The sequence below is a fragment of the Canis lupus genome, chromosome 26 (genome assembly GCF_048164855.1).
Source record: "Canis lupus baileyi chromosome 26, mCanLup2.hap1, whole genome shotgun sequence".
Classification (NCBI taxonomy): Eukaryota; Metazoa; Chordata; class Mammalia; order Carnivora; family Canidae; genus Canis; species Canis lupus.
In genome coordinates this window covers 34,344,310-34,363,141 of record NC_132863.1, presented here as the reverse complement: position 1 = coordinate 34,363,141, position 18,832 = coordinate 34,344,310, and the positions used below count along the sequence as shown (strand labels likewise).

Genomic DNA, 18,832 nt, shown 5'->3' with positions numbered 1-18,832 from the left:
ACCCCATTTAAACTCAGTCCTCCAGAGTGCCCCTCACCTCCTCTCCCTCCCTCTCATTCATTCTCTCAACAAATATTTATGGAGCAGGCCTTGTGCTTAGTGCTGGAGACGCAGCGAGCACGAGACAGCCCGGCCCTGCCGTCTTGGGGGTTTACAGTCCGGTGGGAGAAAGAACAAAGTCAAACAGGCCTTTGTCATCTGCTTTGCCCCTCCTTAGCTGAATGATAGACTTCTAACTCATCACCCTAACCCTCAGCCCTGCCCCCATCCAACTGCCAAAGCATCTTGAAAGAATGCCGGTCTTATCTTCCCATCCTTTTGGTGATTACTGAGACCTGGAAGACCAGTGATAAGCTCCTGGAGTGTGACAGTCTGAGGTCCTCCAGCAGCTGCCCCTAACCTTCCACCTTTCCCTATTTTCCCTCCATCATGAAATCCTATTTCAGTTGGATGATGCCTTACCCTCCCCGATATGCCAGCTCCTATATTTCTAAACGATTTGTGTTCCTTGCCAACATTTTTACAAAAGATTTCTGTTCGCACAGAAATCTGCATCCGGGCCTTGACTGGCAAAACGGTGTCCACATTTCTGTGCGGTGACAACTGGCTGAAGCCATGGAGTGGCCGCCCACTCTAGGTCAGGCATAGACTTTTCAAAGCTCCAGGGTCCCCTCCTGACCTGAGTCTGCTTTTCTTATTTATGTTATCTGTCCTGTGCCAGTGACCCTTACGCGTTTAACTTGAGCGAAAGAGAGGGTTATGTAACGTAAACAGCATGGATTTGAAGTTAAAGATCACAGGATTTGAGCTGTGGAAGAGTTTCCCCGTGCAAAAACTTCTCCATGGAGATCCATCTTTGGAAAACCAAAAAGATCAGTAATCTAGAGATTGCTCGGCTTGGAATATGACTTAGTGGAATCTGTGCCTTCTGCCCCATCCAGAAAATGCCTTGGTGGGTCAGAGGGCTCATGATAATTATACCCAAATGATGTCGTCAACACATGGAAGGAACAGAAGTGCCCTTTGCCAACATTCCCGAGTGTACTAACTGGTTGTATGGATTACCTGCTTTCATCATCTCTGCATTCTAGGCCAGAGGACAGCAAACCACAGCTATTAATTGACAGATATAAACATATTAAAATACAACGTGGCCAATGCAGCCATAGGAATATACATGCCTAGGATATTATGGGATCCTGAGGAAAGGGCCCCAATCCGTCTTGGGAGTGCGGTAGGGAAACAGGAGACTTTCTGAAAGGGATTCCACAAAGGATTTTTTATTTTATTTTATTTTTAAAGATTTTATTTACTTATTCATGAGAGACCGAGAGAGAGAGGCAGATATAGGCAGAGGGAGAAGCAGGCTCCTCACAGGGAGCCCAATGTGAGACTCGATCCTGGACCCCAGGATCACACCCTGAGCTGTAGGCAGAAGCCCAACTGATGAGCCATCGAGGTGTCCCCAGAAAGGATTTTTTAAGATTAATAGACTATTTTTTTAGAGCAGTTTTAGATTCATAGAAAAGCTAAACAGATAGTACAGAGAGAGTTGCCATATACCGAAACTCTGCCCACCCACAGTTTCCCCTAATGTTAACAGATTAACAGAGTAGTGTGGCACAGCAGTTATAAGTGATGTACCAATATTGGTATGTTATTATTAACTCAACTCTATAGTTTACATTAGGCTCTTTTCTTTTTTAAGAGAGCCTGAGTGGAAGTGGGGGAAGGGGCAGAGAAAGAGAGAGAGCATCTTAAGCAGGCTCCACACTCAGCGTGCACCCCAACATGGGGCTCAATCTCACGACTCTGACAATCATGACCTGAGCCAAAATCAAGAGTCAGAGGCTTAACCAGTTGAGCCACCTAGGTGCCCCAAGGGCTCGTTCTTTTTGTTGTACAGTTCAATGGATTTTGACAAATGCATAATGTCAGGTATCTACCATTATAGAATAATACAGAACAGTTTCACTGTCTTAAAGCTCCCTCGTGCCTTCTGCCCAGTGGGGCAAGGAGAGAAGTTGCTGAGCAGGAGGCAGAGTTGCGCTACTTGTTTTGCTCCATCCTGTCCCGAGGGGGGCCTGTACTCTCTCTGCTCTTTTCAATAAATAACATTTAGGCTAAAAGCAATCCCACAAGAAACTACTCATTCAACCTTCACCTCTTGCCCTCACCCCAATCCTTGGCAATCACTTCTCTTTTATACTCACTTCAGTTTTGCCTTTTCCAGATGTTGTATAGTTGGAATTGTACACTAGGGAGCCTTCACCAACTGGATTCTTTCACTAATCAGTTCAAGGTTCCTCCAGGTCTTTTTATGGCTTGATAGCTCATTTCTTTTAATCACTGAGTAATATTCCCTTCTATGAATGTACCACAGCTTGTCCGTTCACCTGCTGTTATGGATTGACTCATGTCCTCCAGAAATGATGTGTTGAAGTCCTGGCCCATGGTACCTGTAAACATGGCCTTGTTTGGAAAAGCCTTTGCAGATGTAATTGAGTCAAGATGAAGTCATTAGGGTAGATTCTAACCCTTATGATTGATGTCATCATAAAAAAAGGAAAAGGCTGGGGTACCTGGTGGCTCAGTGGTTGAGCATCTGCTTTCGGCTCAGGGCATGATCACCAGGTCCTGGGAACAAGTCTTGCATCAAGTTCCCCTCAGGGAGCCTGCTTCTCTCTCTGTGTCTCTCATGAATAAATAAATAAAATCTTAAAAAAAAAAAAAAGGAAAAAGGAAAAAGCCAGGTGATGACAGAGGCAGCCACAAGCCAAAGAACACCAAGGACTTATAACCACCACCTGAAACTAGAAACTAAGGAAGAGGCAGGAAAGGACTTTACCCAGAGTCTCAGAGGGAGAGACCTCTGACCCTGGTGGCCCTGCTGACACCTGGATTTCAGACTTCCAGCCTCTAGAGCTGTTAGACAATAAATTCCCGTTGTTTTGAGCCATCCAATTTGTGGTACTTTGTGACAGCAGCCTCAGCAAACAGATATGCTGCTGAAAGTCAGATATCTGAATTCTGTTTCTGACCATTATGAATAAAGCTGCCATAAACCTCCGTGTGCAGGTTTTTGTGTGGACATAAGTTTCCATCTCATTTGAGTGACTACCTAGGAGCATGATCACTAAATCAATGTTAAAACTGTGTTTAGCTTTGTAAGATTTCAACTGTCTTCCAAAGTGGCTGTACCATTTTGAATTTCCACCAGCAGTGAAATCGAGTGCCGAATGCTTCATATTTATGTCAGCATTTGCTATCATCCGTTTTTTTTTTTTAATTTAAGCCATTCTTACATAGATGTGTAGAGTAAGAGCCTAGTTTGTTTCTCCAAAAGTTTATTTATTTTTGTTGCTATTACTTTGAAATTTCATGGTTAATAGCCTTTTTTTTTTAAGATTTTATTTATTCATTCATGAGAGATACAGAGAGAGAGGCAGAGACATAGGCAGAGGGAGAAGCAGGTCCTCAAGGGGAACCCGATTTGGGACTCGATCCCAGGGCCCTGGATTCACACTCTGAACCAAAGGCAGATGCTCAACCACTGAGCCACCCAGGCGTCCCCATGGTTAGTAGTCTTGAGACATCCAGTAGTCTTCCTTCCCTCCCTCCTTCCTTCCCCTTCACTTCCCTACCCTTTTTTTTTCTTTCTTTGTTTCCTCCAGCCTGTCCTTCCTTCCTTCCTTTCCTTCTTTCTTTCTTTCTTTCTTTCTTTCTTTCTTTCTTTCTTTCTTTCTTTCTTTCTTTCTTTCTTTCTTTCTTTCTTTCCCTTCCTTCCTTCCTTCCTTCCTTCCTTCCTTCCTTCCTTCCTTCCTTCCTTTCTTTCTTTCTTTCTTTCTTTTCTTTCTTTCTTCTTTCTCTTTTTATTATGACAATTTTCAAACACAAAAGTAGAATAGTACAGTAAACTCCATGTACCCATTGCCTAGCTTTATTTTAATATTTGATCTATCCTTCATACCATTTTCTTTTTAGAGAGAAAACATGCATGCATGAGGAGGGCCAGAGGGAGAGGGAGAGAGGGAGAGAATCTAAAGCAGGCTCCATGTCCAGTGTGGGGATCCATCTCAGGAGCCTGAGATCATGACCTGAGGTGAAATCAGAGTCGAATTCTTAAGTAAGCCACCTAGGAAGAGAGAGCCTTCTCCCATTTTTACAGCAGGATTTTACACAAGATCCCAGATATTATATCATTGTATTTGTAAATACTTTAGTATGTAGCTCTAACAGATAAAAAATTTAAAAGCTAATAATGACATAATTGCAATTCTGTGATCACACTTGAGGGAGTTAACACACAGTCCATGTTTGATTTTCCCTAATTGCCTCAAAACTTGACTTTTTTTTACATTGGCCTACTTAAGTCAGGATTCAAGGTCTATTAGTTTCATTTAGCAGCTAATTCTCTTTCAATCTGTAACAATTACTCCTCCTTTTTAAAAAAAAATATGACTTGTTGAAAAAACTGGGTAAATTATCCTATAGAATTTCTCACAATCTGAATTTGGCTGATTGGACCCTTGAGGTGTTTTTAAAATGTGACATCATGCCTTGAATATCTTGTATTAGATTTCAGTTCAGTTTTTGGCAAGAATATTTTACAGGTGAGATTATGTATTTCCTATTGCATCCTATCGGAAGGCACATGATGTCTAATTTTTCTCAATGATCTCTTTCCCTCTGAAAACCCATTTCCTTCAACTTTGGGATATTTTTGTGAATTTTTCTATGAAGATATATTTCCTCTAGCTTCCTATTTTCTATGTCTTCACTTTCTAGAACTCCCAATTATTCAGATGTCTGAGCTCTTGGAGTGATTTTCTAATATTACTGTTTTTTTCTCCTTCTCTATGATTTGTGTGTGTGTGTGTGTGTGTGTGTGTGTGTGTGTATGTTTGAGTCTCCTTTCTGAAAATCATTTTCCAACCTGTATTTAGTCAGAGTTCTGTGTAGGAGACAGAAGCAGAAACCACTCTAGATATTTTTAAGCAGAAAGAACTTTAATATAGGAAATTAGGTGCTTGCATACTCATTGAGAGAGTTGGCATTGCCAACTTGGGGAGGGCAGGAAGGGGGTGGGAAGGGAAGGACAACTCTTGTTTCAAAGTCACCAGAGCTGTGATTGAGAGGTCGGGGGTTGTTATGGCTACTCCTGCAGCTGCCACCTTAGCTTCCTGATCCCATGAAGCTGGGGACTGGGTACTGGATTGGAGAGTCTGGCCATTGACATTTGGCTCAAAAGGAGAGTTCAAAGGCCAGAGAGCTGTTGTCTGGCTTGAAAAAGAAGTTGAAATCGTGGGGTAGTCTATGACATGTCAACTCAGTGAGGTCTTTAATATCCATCCAATCCTTTTTGGCTTTTTGTTTTAATGGAACAAAGGCTGAAATCCTGACTTAGAGAGATCTGTTGGTGTAATCAGAAACACAGCTCCCATGGTCCTCACTTACTTTTCCACAGAAGAATAGACTGTGTGGTAAGAGACCAGAATTCTCCAAGATTGCTGAATTGAATTTTGGTCATATAATCACCTTTGCTCTCATATAAATGAGGTCACTGGAAAGGCAGGCATCATTAACCTAAAAAAAAAAAAAAAAAAGATTATGAGTCTGTATTTCAATTTCATGATAACTGAACCAGAAATAAGTTTCACAGTGTGTCTAGGTTTTGCAGATTTCTACCTGCAGAGAAAGTGGGGAGGCATCGTCATGCTCCAGTAGTTCCTCTAGCCTTGGAAAGTTCACAGAGCTATCCGCCTCCAGTCTGTTTCTTCAGGGTGCCAGCTGGGCAAAAAGAACCATTAATTTGTTGGGTGTTTGTGTGTGTGTATTTTAAGACTGATATTTTTTAGCATTTAATTTTAAGTAAGAAAACACCTGCTGTATTCATTTGAAATAATGTATTTTTATTACATGGTGATGTGTGGATATACTTTCATTGTAAGAAAACTAAAATATTAAAGATTAAAAACTAAAATCCCCTGTGATCACTGCCCCCCAGTGCTGTTTCTCCTCCCCAGAAAGTAACCAAGTGGCAATTATATAGCAGTGCACATTAGTCACAGTAGGTCAGGTCATGCTGCAATAACAAACATCCTCAAATTCTCAGTGCCTTACAACAACAGAGGTTTATTTCTTGATCCTTACATGTTTGTCATGGGTTGGCTTCAGCTATTTCCCTGGACATAGGTTGAAGAAGCAGCCAAGATGCGCTAATCTCATGGCAGAGGGGAAAGAAAGAAGGGTGGAAGCTTTAAAAGCTTCTGCTTAGAAGTATGGCATTTTCACTCACATTTCCTTGGTCAAAGCAAATCATAGGGCCAAGCCTGACTCCAGTGGGGGTGGAGATGTATAATCCTTCCATAGGGAGGGACAGTGAAAAGGTTCCCATAGTTTTCTAGAATTCATAAAATTATAGAAATACATAACATTTTAATATAATTTATTATGGGATTGAATCTTACTTTCTACATGCAAAAAAAATATCTTAGAAGTCTTTGCATGTTATACAAATAGATCTATCTCCTTTTCAAACAGCTGCATAATATGCCATAATATGGATGTACTATAGTTCATTTAGCTATTTCCCTACTTGAAGATGTTTAAATTGTTTCTAATTTTTTATTATTGCAGACAAGGGTGTAGCAAATATCCTTGCACTTCCCCCATAGGCATATGTGCAAGTGTTTCTCTAGGGTGGGTACAGAGAAGTAGAATTGCTGATGGATGTCCTGTGCCAGTTTTCTCTCTGAATCCTAATATGGCATACTCGCAGAATTCCAAAGAGAGCTTAATAAAGATTGTTTACAGAGAATAGTGCGGTGCCCCAGGGCTGGTAACAGTGGAGCTATCACCAGCCCTGGGCCAGAAGGAGCAAAGTGAGAGAACTGGGGATTAGACCTGGGAGGAGAGTCATGCGGAATGGGATGGGTGAAGCTAGCCCAATATGGCCCCACAAGGAAGAAGCTGAGAGAATAAATGCCTCAAATCACTCTTTTCCCTCTGGTCTCCTACTGGGCTGACCTGAACATGCTCGTACTTACAGATATGGTTCATTTTCACCATTCTGATGGTGCTTAATGCATGAATATATCACAACGTACTTATTTATTTCTATAACACACATTGAGATAGGTTGATTCCTCAATGCTACAATGAACATGCTAGAATGCCTCATGGACCACACTTGCAAGAATGTCTTGGGTATATATTTAAAAGTTGAGCTGCTATATCACAATATATGTACATTTTTCAGCTTTACTACAAATGGTTAATCTACATTGATTGTACCAAGTCAGAGTTCCACTAGCACTGTTTGAAAATCCCTGTTTTCTCCATACCTACATTAACATCTGGAATTATTAGGCTTTTTGATTTTGCCAATCTGATTGGTGTGAAATTGGCTCTGCTTGTCTTAATTTGCATTTCCCTTATTACTAGTGAAGGTAAGCATCCTTTCCTATGTTTATTGATGATTGCGCTTCCTCTTTCAATCTCTTTACCGTATCAATGGAAAAAATATGACAAAGATCACACAGTTCAGGGCGCCTGGATGGCTCAGTTGGTTAAGGGTCTGCCTTTGGCTCAGGTCATGATCCCAGGGTCCTGGGATCAACCCCAAATTGGGCTCCCTGCTCAGCCAGGAGTCTGCTTCTCCCTCTCCCTCTCCCTTTGTCTGGGCCCCGATACCTGTCGTGTATGCATGAACTCTCCCTCTCTCAAATAAGTAAATAAATAAAATCTAAAAAAAAAAAAAAAAAAAAAAAAGATCACAGTTAATCAGCAACAGTACTGGGTTTAAAACTTGGGTCGTCTAACTCCAGTGTAGTCTTTTTTCCAGCACATTGAACTGCTTCCAGATATAAATTTTTAGAGTGCTGTTGTTTCTACTAACAGTTATATCAAAGAAAAGATCTTTTCCTTTCTAATTAAATGTTGGGGCTATGAATTGCCGATAGTTGGATGCTGTATCAGTAAAGGTTAGGTTTGTGAATAAAAGAGATGCCAAATATTAGTGACTTTAACAAGTTAGAAATTGTTTTATTTCCCCTCTCCTGTAAAAGTTGGAGACAAGAAGTTTGGCATTGATTTGTGCTATGAAGTCTTCTGGGACTTAGGCAACTTTAATCTTGTTGCTTCATTCTACATAGCTGCTACTTCCAAGTTCATCTCATATTCCGAAATAGCTGCTCCAACTCCTGCCATTATATCTGCATCCAAGTCAGACAGAAAAGAGAAAGAGATGGGCGGAGGGGATGGTGGAGGTATTGGGTACCACACAGTTGTCTCTTAATGAAGCTTCTAGAATCTACTATGTGATTATCTGATATACATCCTATTGGGCAGAACTCAGCTACATGGCCATACTTGACTATAAGGGAATTTGGGAAGATTAGTATTCATTTGGGGGACCATGTACCTAGGCACAAGGGAGATAATTTCTAAATAATATTCAGATTCCAGGAATTGTACACTCATTTTTCTGTGGCAGGTGAGTTGGTCCTGCTTTCTAGGAGGAGTGTTCCTGTCCTCTGACCTCCATGACCTTTGGCTCTTTCTTCAAGGAAACTCTGCCTTGTCCAGAATCCTCATGGCCATATCTAATAGACACTAGTCTATCACCTTCTGGGGAACCTGCTCAGATTTTCAGAGTCCTGTTTCCCGAGGATTTGGGAACCCTGGAACTTCTCGTTGCCTTGTAGAAGAAAGAGAGACATTTATTAGGAGACATTTCGTGGTCTCTGCCACAGATCCTAAGAAAAACGTCTGGCCTGATTTTTTCCATGGTTAAGGCCATGAGTCTCCTATGTGGAGATTAAGGTCTAAAGATAGTTCTTGGAAAGATCATATAGAATTGAAATTATTCAACTCCATGTGTGTTATCCTCTATATCTCTGTGGATTTATACCAATCAGCTATTGCTGCATTGCGAGCCACCCCCAAACTCAGTGGTATAAAACAACCATCATTTATTTTCATGTATACTTCTGCAGGTTGACTGATCTAGGCTGGGCTCAGCGGGGCTTGCCTGGGCTTGGGTCCAAGCTATAGACTAGGTCAATATCTGCTCTACGTGTCTCTCATCTTTAGATTAGCAGGCTAGCCAGGCCATGTTCTCTGGGATTGCAGAGGCACAAGAGGGCAAGGTCAACCATGCAAACACATCTCAAACCTCTGCTTGTGTCAAAACAGCTAGCATCCCATTGGGAAAAGCAAGTCACATGGCCAAGCCTAGTGTCAGTGGGTGGAGAAAAAAATAGTGCACGGCTCTTCACCATGCGAAAGAAGTAGTGTAACCAAGCCCACCAGTCTCCAGCATCAAAAATTCTTTTCTTCCACAGAGGTCGCCTGCAGGAAAGATTGAAATATTTTTAAACAGTTTGACTTACCACAAAGTGGTTTTTAATTTATTTTTTAAAAGATTTTATTTATTGGGCACCTGGGTGGCTCAGTCGGTTAAGTGTCTGCCTTCAGCTCAGGTCATGATCTCAGGGTCCTGGGATTGAGCCCCGTGTCAGGTTCCCTGCTCAGTGGGGAGTCTGTTTCTCTCTTTCCTTCTGTGCTCTCTCTCTCTCAAATAAATAAAATCTTTTAAAAAATAAAGTTTTTATTTATTAGAGAGAGAGAGAGAGAGAGAGGGAGGGAGGGAGGGAGGGAGGGAGCAGGAGCAAGGGACATAGGCAGAGGGAGAGGAAGAAGCAGGCTCCCTGCAGGGAGCTGATGTGGGGCTCATCCCAGGACCTGGGGCTCATGTCCTGAGCAGAAGGCAGATGCTTAACCAACTGAGCCACCAGACACCCCAACATGAAGTGATTTTTAAAAAATCAGTTACTGGGATCCCTGGGTGGCGCAGCGGTTTGGCACCTGCCTTTGGCCCAGGGCGCGATCCTGGAGACCCGGGATCGAATCCCACATTGGGCTCCTGGTGCATGGAGCCTGCTTCTCCCTCTGCCTATGTCTTTGCCTCTCTCTCTCTCTCTCTCTCTCTCTCTCTCTCTCTGTGACTATCATAAATAAATTCTAAAAAAATTTTTAAAAAGATAAAAAATCAGTTACTCTAATGCATTAGTCAATTTGTGGCCCTCAATTCTTCTGTCCTGATTTGAGGGTGTCAAGAAATCCATCACTAAACGCTTGCCTAGCAAGTCGAACATTGCATTTTACTTCTTTGTTAATGGCTTGGAACCCATAAAATAATCTATATGTTATTTCTGTATGAATTGGCCAAAATACGTCAGTTATTGCAGCTGGATGGCAGGCATGGCCTGAGCCCAGGTTCACTAAGTGGATAGTGCGCAGAACCACTGTCACGCTTTAAGTCTTCCTCCCATTATGCATGACACTGACATTGTCTACTTACTAGCTGTTCCTCTTATTTGAGCAGCACTGCAGAGGAGACAGGTATCTGGCTCTGTAGTGGAAACGGTGGCATGCTGCCCAGAACCACAACTCCGGGACCAAGAAATCTATTCCCCTAGCTGCTGGGAACATTGGCTGTGGGACAGTGCTCAATTGAGTCCCTCGTGGAAACTTGCCCTTGGCTGATGAGTGCAACTTAGCCCAAGTATGGCATCCAATGACTGAACCAAGTGGAAGTCCCAAGGTCCAGCCTCCTTGCCATCCCCGCTCCATACTACTCCTCCCTTCCCTCAGGGCAGGCATCAGCTGGGGCCTCGGATGAGGCTGCGTTGCAGTTTGACTTGTCCCTTCCACCTGTGCTCCTGAGGGCGTGCTGCGGTAAGCTTTCTGCATGCACCCCTCCACGCTGGAGTCTGGTTCCTGGGGAACCTAACCTACAATAGGCTCTAACGTCACACGGAGCTGGCCGGAGTCTTATCTCAAATCCCCACTAGCTATATGGCTTCAGACATTATGAATCCACTGTAAGCCTCTGTAAGTCTCAGATTTTTAATCTCTAAAGATGCAATAATAGTAGTATCTGCCTCTTCTAGATACAGCAGGGGATGAAGAGAAATAGTGCATGTAAAGCACTTCACACGGTATCTGGGGCCTGTTAGATTTAGCTGAAATGTAATCACCCCTGTTTACTCAGCTCCTTGCCGGCATTTCCAAAAGACTGCGTCCCCACTAGAGCAGAAATAGACCCATTGTGCCACCTTGTTTCCAGCAGATGGCGACAGCGGACAAGGCTGCAGTGCTGTCCGGCTCCCTTCCAATTGCCGCTGCTCACAGGTTATGCATCCGTTTCCCATGCATTAGCTCATTTGAGTCTCCTTCATCAACCATCTCCCAAGTGCTGACCTTTCTATCATTTATTCTCTCATCCCTTCTCAACAAATGCTTACTGAGCACTTACTCCAGCCAAAGGCCAGTTTTAAATCTTTTCTAAAACATCACAGTGACTAAGAAATAACAGCAAAAGGAAATAAAATTTCAAGCCACTGCTGAAAAGTTGGATTTTGAGATGAAAAGATAAATTTTAGGCACTGGCACTGGGCTGGTGCCAACCCGTTCAGGAAGGAGGCTGCTTTAATAAAGCAGAAGCAGCATAATATGCCTGAAACAGAAGCAGGAGGCAATGGTCCCTCTGTAGGAGCAGCTGAGGTGCTTTTGGAGAACCATCCACAGGCCTTTCCAAGGGCTATTGATCTGAGGACAGAACACCTGGTCCCAGGGCTGGTTCAAAGTGCCAAGTAGGAGAGAGAAGAAAGAATCCATAAAGGAAGTGTCGGAGTGCTTGGGAGGAAGGGTTAGCTGGCCTGTATTTAGGACCTCCAGATCGCAGTCATTTTGCTGGTCTCTCAACTGTGCAGACAGGCCAGCAGGCACCCCTGGAAGCCACCAGCCCAGGGCCTGGCTGAGGTCTATTTCTGTGGTGGGGAGAGAAGCTGCCCACCTCAGCCTTCTCGAACGTGCTCCAGAACTGTATGGGAAAGCGCTTTCCTGAAGGTCACCACACAGGGTTGTCATCAAGCTCAATTGAGGAAATGTATGTAAAGTTGCTGGTTATCCGAGAAGCTCTCATTAAATGATAACTATTTATTACTGATGATAATACTACCACTACCAATCAATGGTTCTTATGGTCTTCTCTGATATAATTGCCCAGAGCAAGGTTTTATAAGAGGCATCTGGAATGGCAATCTACAGAGAGATTTGATTATTTGGGGGTTACAAGAGGATCCAGGACTCTGAAGGTAAAGAAAACACCAAGTCAGGGAAAGGAACACATAGATGAACTCAGTAAAATCTGTTGAATGGATGGCTAAGGGGGATTCTCTTCTTTTTTTTTTAATTAAAGATTTTATTTATTTATTCATGAGAGACACACAGAGAATGAGAGAGAGAGAGAGAGGCAGAGACACAGGCAGAGGGAGAAGCAGGCTCCATGCAGGAAGCCAGACGTGGGACTTGATCCCAGGTCTCCAGGATCAGGCCCTGGGCTGAAGGCGGCACTAAACTGCTGAGCCACCCAGGCCGCTCAGGGGAGTCCCTTCTAATAGCAAGAATCACGTTCATGATTTCAACAAGCATAAGTGGAGACCTACTCTGAGCCAGGTACTCTGCTTGTTCTTGGAGCTAAGGAGATGAATAAGCATCCTGTTTGTTTTCAAGGAGCTCCTAGTGCAAGGGAGGAAAGCCAAGGTACCTACAGGTTCTAGTCTGGTGACAGAAATGAGGAAAGTGGATAAGGTGTGAAGAAGGAGCACGGGTAAAATAAATATTTTACTTTCTTTAATATATTATTTAAAAAACAGTATTGCAAGAGTTATGACAAATGGCTCTGATATGAGGTTTTAATGCAGAGACAATAGGGCATGGTGGGGACTGTGAAGAAATAGAGAAATCATGCTCTAACCAAAGGGGACTGCTGCCACAAGAGTGGAGAACTATACCCATCTTACTGTATTTCCAATTTGTCAAGAGAAGCCAGGAATTGGAATTGTTACAGGCAATCTCTTAATTTTTAATTTGTGGCAATGAATTTAAAAAATGTAAAAACACCATGTGGGCCCACATAAAATAGGTCAAATGAAACATAATTCGGTCTTTTAATTTTAAAGATTTTATTTATTTATTCATGAGAGGCATAGAGAGACACAGGCAGAGACACAGGCAGAGGGAGAAGCAGGCTCCTCTCAGGAAGCCTGATGTGGGACTCGATCCCCCAACTCTGGGATCACGCCCCGAGCCAAAGACAGACGCTCAACTGCTGAGCCACCCAGGTGTCCCACATCTTACCATCTTGACACTTAGCAAGCTGTGTAGAAATTGCCCGTACGCCCATCTGTCTTTCCAATTGGACTGGAGATCATACACTGAACCCTCAGGCTTAGGTCTGGCATTAAGACTTAATTATGGGGATGCCTGGGTGGCTCAGCAGTTGAGCGTCTGCCTTTGGCTCAGGGCGTGATCCCGGAGTTTGGGGATCGAGTCCCACATCAGGCTCCCTGAGAGGAGCCTGCTTCTCCCTCTGCCTGTGTCACTGCCTCTCTCTATGCCTCTCATGAATAAATAAATAAAATCTTTTTTTTTTTTTTAAAAAGATGGTAAGATGTGATGTGATGGGTGCACAGAAGAAGAGCTGGTGGCAGGGGGGTGGTCTTTGAGGAGGAGAAGACACCTGATTGGAGATCTAGAAGAAGGCCCAACTGGCTAGGGAACTGGGGCCTGACAATCTAGTTAGGGGGAGTGAGACAGGGGAGTTCAGGGGCCCAGTGGACTGTCAGAGCTCAGGTGTCAGATGGGGTGGGGGACAGGGGGCATGAAGCTGGGGAGGTGGGCAGGAGCAGATGGAAGGCAGCCTTAACTGCATCATCTGTATTTAATGATTTCCTACTTTTCCCTTATTGTAATTTCTCCTGTTCTTGATAGAAAACCAGAGGTTGTGTCTGTACCCCAAAAACGGCCATTTTCTGTTATAAGTGGAAGCTCTTTCTGCTCTCAAAGTTGGCAACACCCCTCTTTCTCCTTTTCCTGCTTTGGCTCACCCTCATCTGTGCCTCACTTTGATCCCTACAGTATTAAAGAAAATAAATACTTTTGACCTTTGTCAGAACACCTTGGACTTGCCAGTACAAAAAGAAACAATTTGCACAGGAGGAAATGATTCCGTTCCTCCCAAATGAATCCTTCTCTGTGTCCTGAGCCAGATGCAGTTCTGATTCAGAGACCATAGGGGTGGCCAGCAGGACTCTGGGCTGGAAGACAGGAGTCCATTGTAGTCCTGGTTCTGTGGACTGATGCCTTGTGTGGCTGTGGATCAGAGCAGGCCACTTGTGCCCAACCTGCAAAAGCAGGTGGTTTGGATGGTCTCCCAGAACCTTTTCCATCAGGACCGAGGGCCCAAATCTCTTGTACACAGATTCAATCTGGACCTGATGTCTGTGATGTGTTGCCAATCTAACCAGTGTGTGCAAACGTCAGGCACTGTGCCAAGCTCTTGCCATACATGATTTCATATAATCCTCATAAAAGTCTTACCCCACTTTATAAAAAAGGAAGCTGAAGTCTAGGAAAGTTGCCCAACGTGATGAAGCTCGTATGTGCACCTCAAAGACTATGTTATTTGACACAAAATGTAGTTCATTGTGATGGTTAGTTCTGTGTCGACCTGGCTGGGTTAAGGAATGCCCAGAGAGCTGGTAAAATGTTATTTCTGGGTGTGTCTGTGAGGGTGTCTCTGGAAGTGATTAGCATTTGAATCAGTAGACTAAGTAAAGACACTCAACCTTGCCAATGTTGGGGGGGGGGGGGCGGAGGAATCACTCAATCTGTTGAGGGCCTGAATAGAATAAAAAGGCAGAGAGGGAGGGTGAATTTGCTCTCTATGCTTGAGCTGGGACATCCATCTTTTCCTGCCCTTGGACACTGGCACTCCTTGTTCTCAGGTCTGTAGACTCAGACCAGGACTTATACCATTTGCTCCCTTGGTTCCCAAGCCTTTGGGCTGTTACAACGCTGGCTTTCCTGGTTCTCCAGCCTACAGACATCAGATCACATGTGTGATCTGCAATTCTTGCAATAAATCTCTCTTTTTCTCTCTTATACACACATATACACACACACATATCCATATCCACTCTCTGGACAACCCTGCTAATATGTTCATATATATGACAACATATCAAACAGCACAGGACAGTTTACCATGAAAAGTAAACTCTCATGCCCATTTCCCAACTCTCTTGGGGCAATCTCAATCATTTTGATTTTCTGGTGATTATCTCCCTAAACATGAACAACAGCTGGGTGTTGTCTTATTTGTGTATGTCTTTATTGTGTATGTCTTTATTGTCTCTAAAGTTGAATTATACTCCCTGCTTTTTTTCCTAATGTTGATACTTACATATTTACAGTTCTCATTTCTCCCCATAAATTCAATAAACATAACCTCTATTTTCTTCTTCCATCACATGGACAGTCCCTTTTGACACTGCTTCTTAAGAGGAAGGCAAGAGCAATCTTTTTTTCTCTATCTTTCCTCCCTGCTTTTATTTTATTATTATTTTTTAATTTTTTTAAATTTTTATTTATTTATGATAGTCACACACAGAGAGAGAGAGAGAGAGGCAGAGACACAGGCAGAGGGAGAAGCAGGCTCCATGCACCGGGAGCCGGGCGTGGGATTCGATCCTGGGTCTCCAGGATCGTGCCCTGGGCCAAAGGCAGGCGCCAAACCGCTGGGCCACCCAGGGATCCCCCTGCTTTTATTTTTGACCTTTGGCCAGCCTGTCTGATTTCAAAAGTTCCTCACCCCATTTAGTTGTGTGCAACCAGTGTGTGACCAGTGCCAGCTGAGGGGTTGTGGGAGAGAGTGACTTTTGTTACCCTAGGCTGGAGTATTTCACACATGCTCTTCTGTCTGCTGCTACACTTGGCAACACTCCACATGGGAGAGCCTCCATTAGTCTGGGTCCCTGGGGAGCAGAGCACCCCAACTAATATACAGTCAATGTGTAGTATGAGGGAGATGTAAATCTTTGTTGTCCTAAGCCTCTGAGAGTTTGGGGGTTATTTGTTACTGTAGCATAATCAAGCATATTCTAACTGATGCAGTGAATGTTATTACTTCTGTCCTGCAAATACAACCAAGACTTTAGTGTTTTGTCCATACTTGTTTAAATAAACACATTACAAAAAAAAAAAAAAAGACAAACTTTCTCTGTCCTGGCAAGTTTGAAACTGTGTTTATCTACCCCCCTACTTGATTACATTTGGCTGGGAATAAAATTCTAGGTTAAAAATCTCAGAACTTTCAAGATACTCCATTAGGGGCATCTGGCTTTTCACTTCTGATGAGAAATCATCATCATCATCTTCTTCTTTTTCTTCTTCTCCTTCTTCTTCAGGTTTATTTATTTATTCATGAAAGACACACACACACACACAGAAAGAGAGAGAGAGAGAGAGAGAGCAGAGAAACAGGCAGAGGGAGAAGTAAGCTCCATGCAGGGAGCCTGATGTGGGACTTGATCCCGGGACCCCAGGATCACGCGCTGGGCCGAAGGCAGGCACTAAACCACTGAGCCACCCAGGGATCCCCCCTCCCTCCCCCTTTTTTTTTGTAGACTCCATGCCCAGTGTGGAGCCCAACACAGGGCTCAAACTCATGACCCTGAGATCAAGACCTGAGCTGAGATCGAGTCAGCCACTTAACCAATTAAGCCATCCAGGTACCCCATTATGAGGGGAAATTTTTTCTTCATAGATGAATATATTTTTAATTCATGAAAAACTTTTAAACTCTTAGAATCTTTAAAATGTATTGTGTCTGACACAGTCTTTTAATTTTTTCCCTTATTTTTTGCTTTTTTTAAATTAAATTTTTTTTTTTTTCAGAGAGAGAGAGTGCACAAGCAGTATGGGAAGGAGCAGAGGGAGACGGAGAGAGAGAGATTCTTAATCAGGCTTATGCTTAGCATGGATCATGACATGGGGGCTTGGTATCATGACCTGAACCGGAACAAAGAGTCAGCCGCTCAACTGACAGAGCCACCCAGGTGCCCCTCTCTCTGTCTTTTCCATCTCTGTCTTTTTGTTCTATGTTAGGAAGACTTAATTCAATTTTGATTTTCAACCATCTCTCAGTTTTCATTTTAGCAATAATATTTGAGAAATTTTAATACATGTATATGTAAATATATCAAACAAAAAAAGCACGAATCACAAGTGTACAAATGGATGGATTATCACAGCCAGACAACACTACCAAGTCAAGAAATAGATTCTTACCAGCAAGTAGTCGGCTCCCTGTGCTCTTCCCAATCACTACTCACCCCTTATCCCCAGAGATGACCCGTTCTTCTAACACTGTCAATTAGTTCCTTTTGTTTTTGAAAACTTATATACACGGAGCAAGTCATTTATCCTCTTGAGGTTCCAGTGCCCTCAGCTGTAAACTGAGAATGAGAGACAACTGAAAGAATGTGCTAGGTTATAGATGCCTAGTATGTGTTTGTTAAATCTGTAAGACCCGTTGTGCCCCAAGCCATTCTCACATATTTATCTTACCTCTGGTGGAATTATGGCATAAACAGGTAATATAGTCACTTAACCAGACAACTTATGGTTCTGAGATCTGATGTCAGGCAGACTGGGAGGTGGAAAGCCACTAGATAGGAAGGGGGACATTTTCTCCAGACACCGCAAGTGACAAAGAATTAGAATTCCTGTCATTCCACATCCCTGCCAACATCTGGTGTCATAGATACCCTGGAGTTTGGCCCTCCTCATGGTTGTGTGGTAGCATCTCATTTCATTTATTTTGCATTTCCCTAATGATGTAGGATGTGGAACATCTTTGCATATGTTTATTTGCCATGGATATGTCATCTATGGTGAGGTGTCTGGTAGGGTCTTTGACATATTTTTTAATCAGGTTGTTTGTTTTCTTGTTCCTCAGTTTTAAGAGTTCTTTGCCTATTTTGGGTCATAGTCCCTTATCAGATGCATCCTTTGCAAGTATTTTCTCCCAACTTGTTGCTTGTCTTCTCATTCCATTCACATTATCCTTTGCTGAGCAGAAGCTTTCAATTTTAATGAAGTCCAGCTAATCAATGGTTTCTTTCATGGATCGTGGCCTTGGTGTTGTATCTAAAAATGTATCACCAGACCCAAGGTTTTCTTCTGTTATCTTCTAGGAGTTTAGGATACATATACCTTTAATCTAACCTGTGGCTGTTGCTCCATCCAATTGGTTTCCGACAATGCCCTTGGCATATTGTCCTCTTCTGATCTTGGCAATGTTAACATTATGCAACCTTCTCTCTCTTATCTTGCTTAGAAGGTAATTTCAGTCCCGCATTTAAAACCTCCCAGTACTTATGTCCGCCAGATTACTTCCCCTCTCTTTACAAGTCTTATCAAATTCAGTTGAGACTTACACTTCTGTAACCAAGATTTGTTTGATTCTACATGGGCTTAGAAGCCGATGTCTTCTCTCCGAAGTGGAATTACATTTACCAAGCTCACGGGACTGATGTGAAAAGTCAGAACGTCAATGTATTCACTGATAACGAGAAATATAATTGCCCAGCAGACTGGAATATTCTCATCAGCATGACCAGCACATTCTCTCCTAAAGACAGATCTAAGTGAAAAGCCAAATTATACAAAGAAGGTGGCTTGGTGAGCATTTGATCATTCAGCTCTATTAATGAAGAGCCCACTGCATGTTAAACATTGTGCTGGACACTAGGTGGAGAATAGTGAATAAGAGAGGTAGGGCTCTGTGCTCACAGATCCTAAGGTGCTGAGAGAAGACAGGCCCTGAATAGTAATGAGGCTTTTGGGTAAAAACGACTGTACACCTTAGCTTCTGCTTTCTCCTTGAATCTACTAAAATAACAGTACAGGGATTTTT

General features: G+C 43.0%; 1 long non-coding RNA gene across 4 annotated transcripts in view; it reads right to left on the bottom strand.

Moving 5' to 3' along the window:
- Window positions 1-5,031: 5,031 nt before the first annotated feature.
- The window catches only part of LOC140618510 (uncharacterized), a 42,995-nt gene continuing 29,194 nt past the window's right edge, over window positions 5,032-18,832 (bottom strand). For 2 of the 4 annotated variants that reach the window (XR_012018630.1, XR_012018628.1), the window contains exons 2-4: window positions 17,203-17,369; window positions 5,689-5,790; window positions 5,032-5,586 (exon numbers count right to left, since the gene is read on the bottom strand). This is a non-coding gene — a long non-coding RNA (uncharacterized lncRNA). The remainder of the gene's footprint in view (window positions 5,587-5,688; window positions 5,791-17,202; window positions 17,370-18,832) is intronic. The other 2 variants (XR_012018629.1, XR_012018627.1) reach the window with 1 other exon arrangement.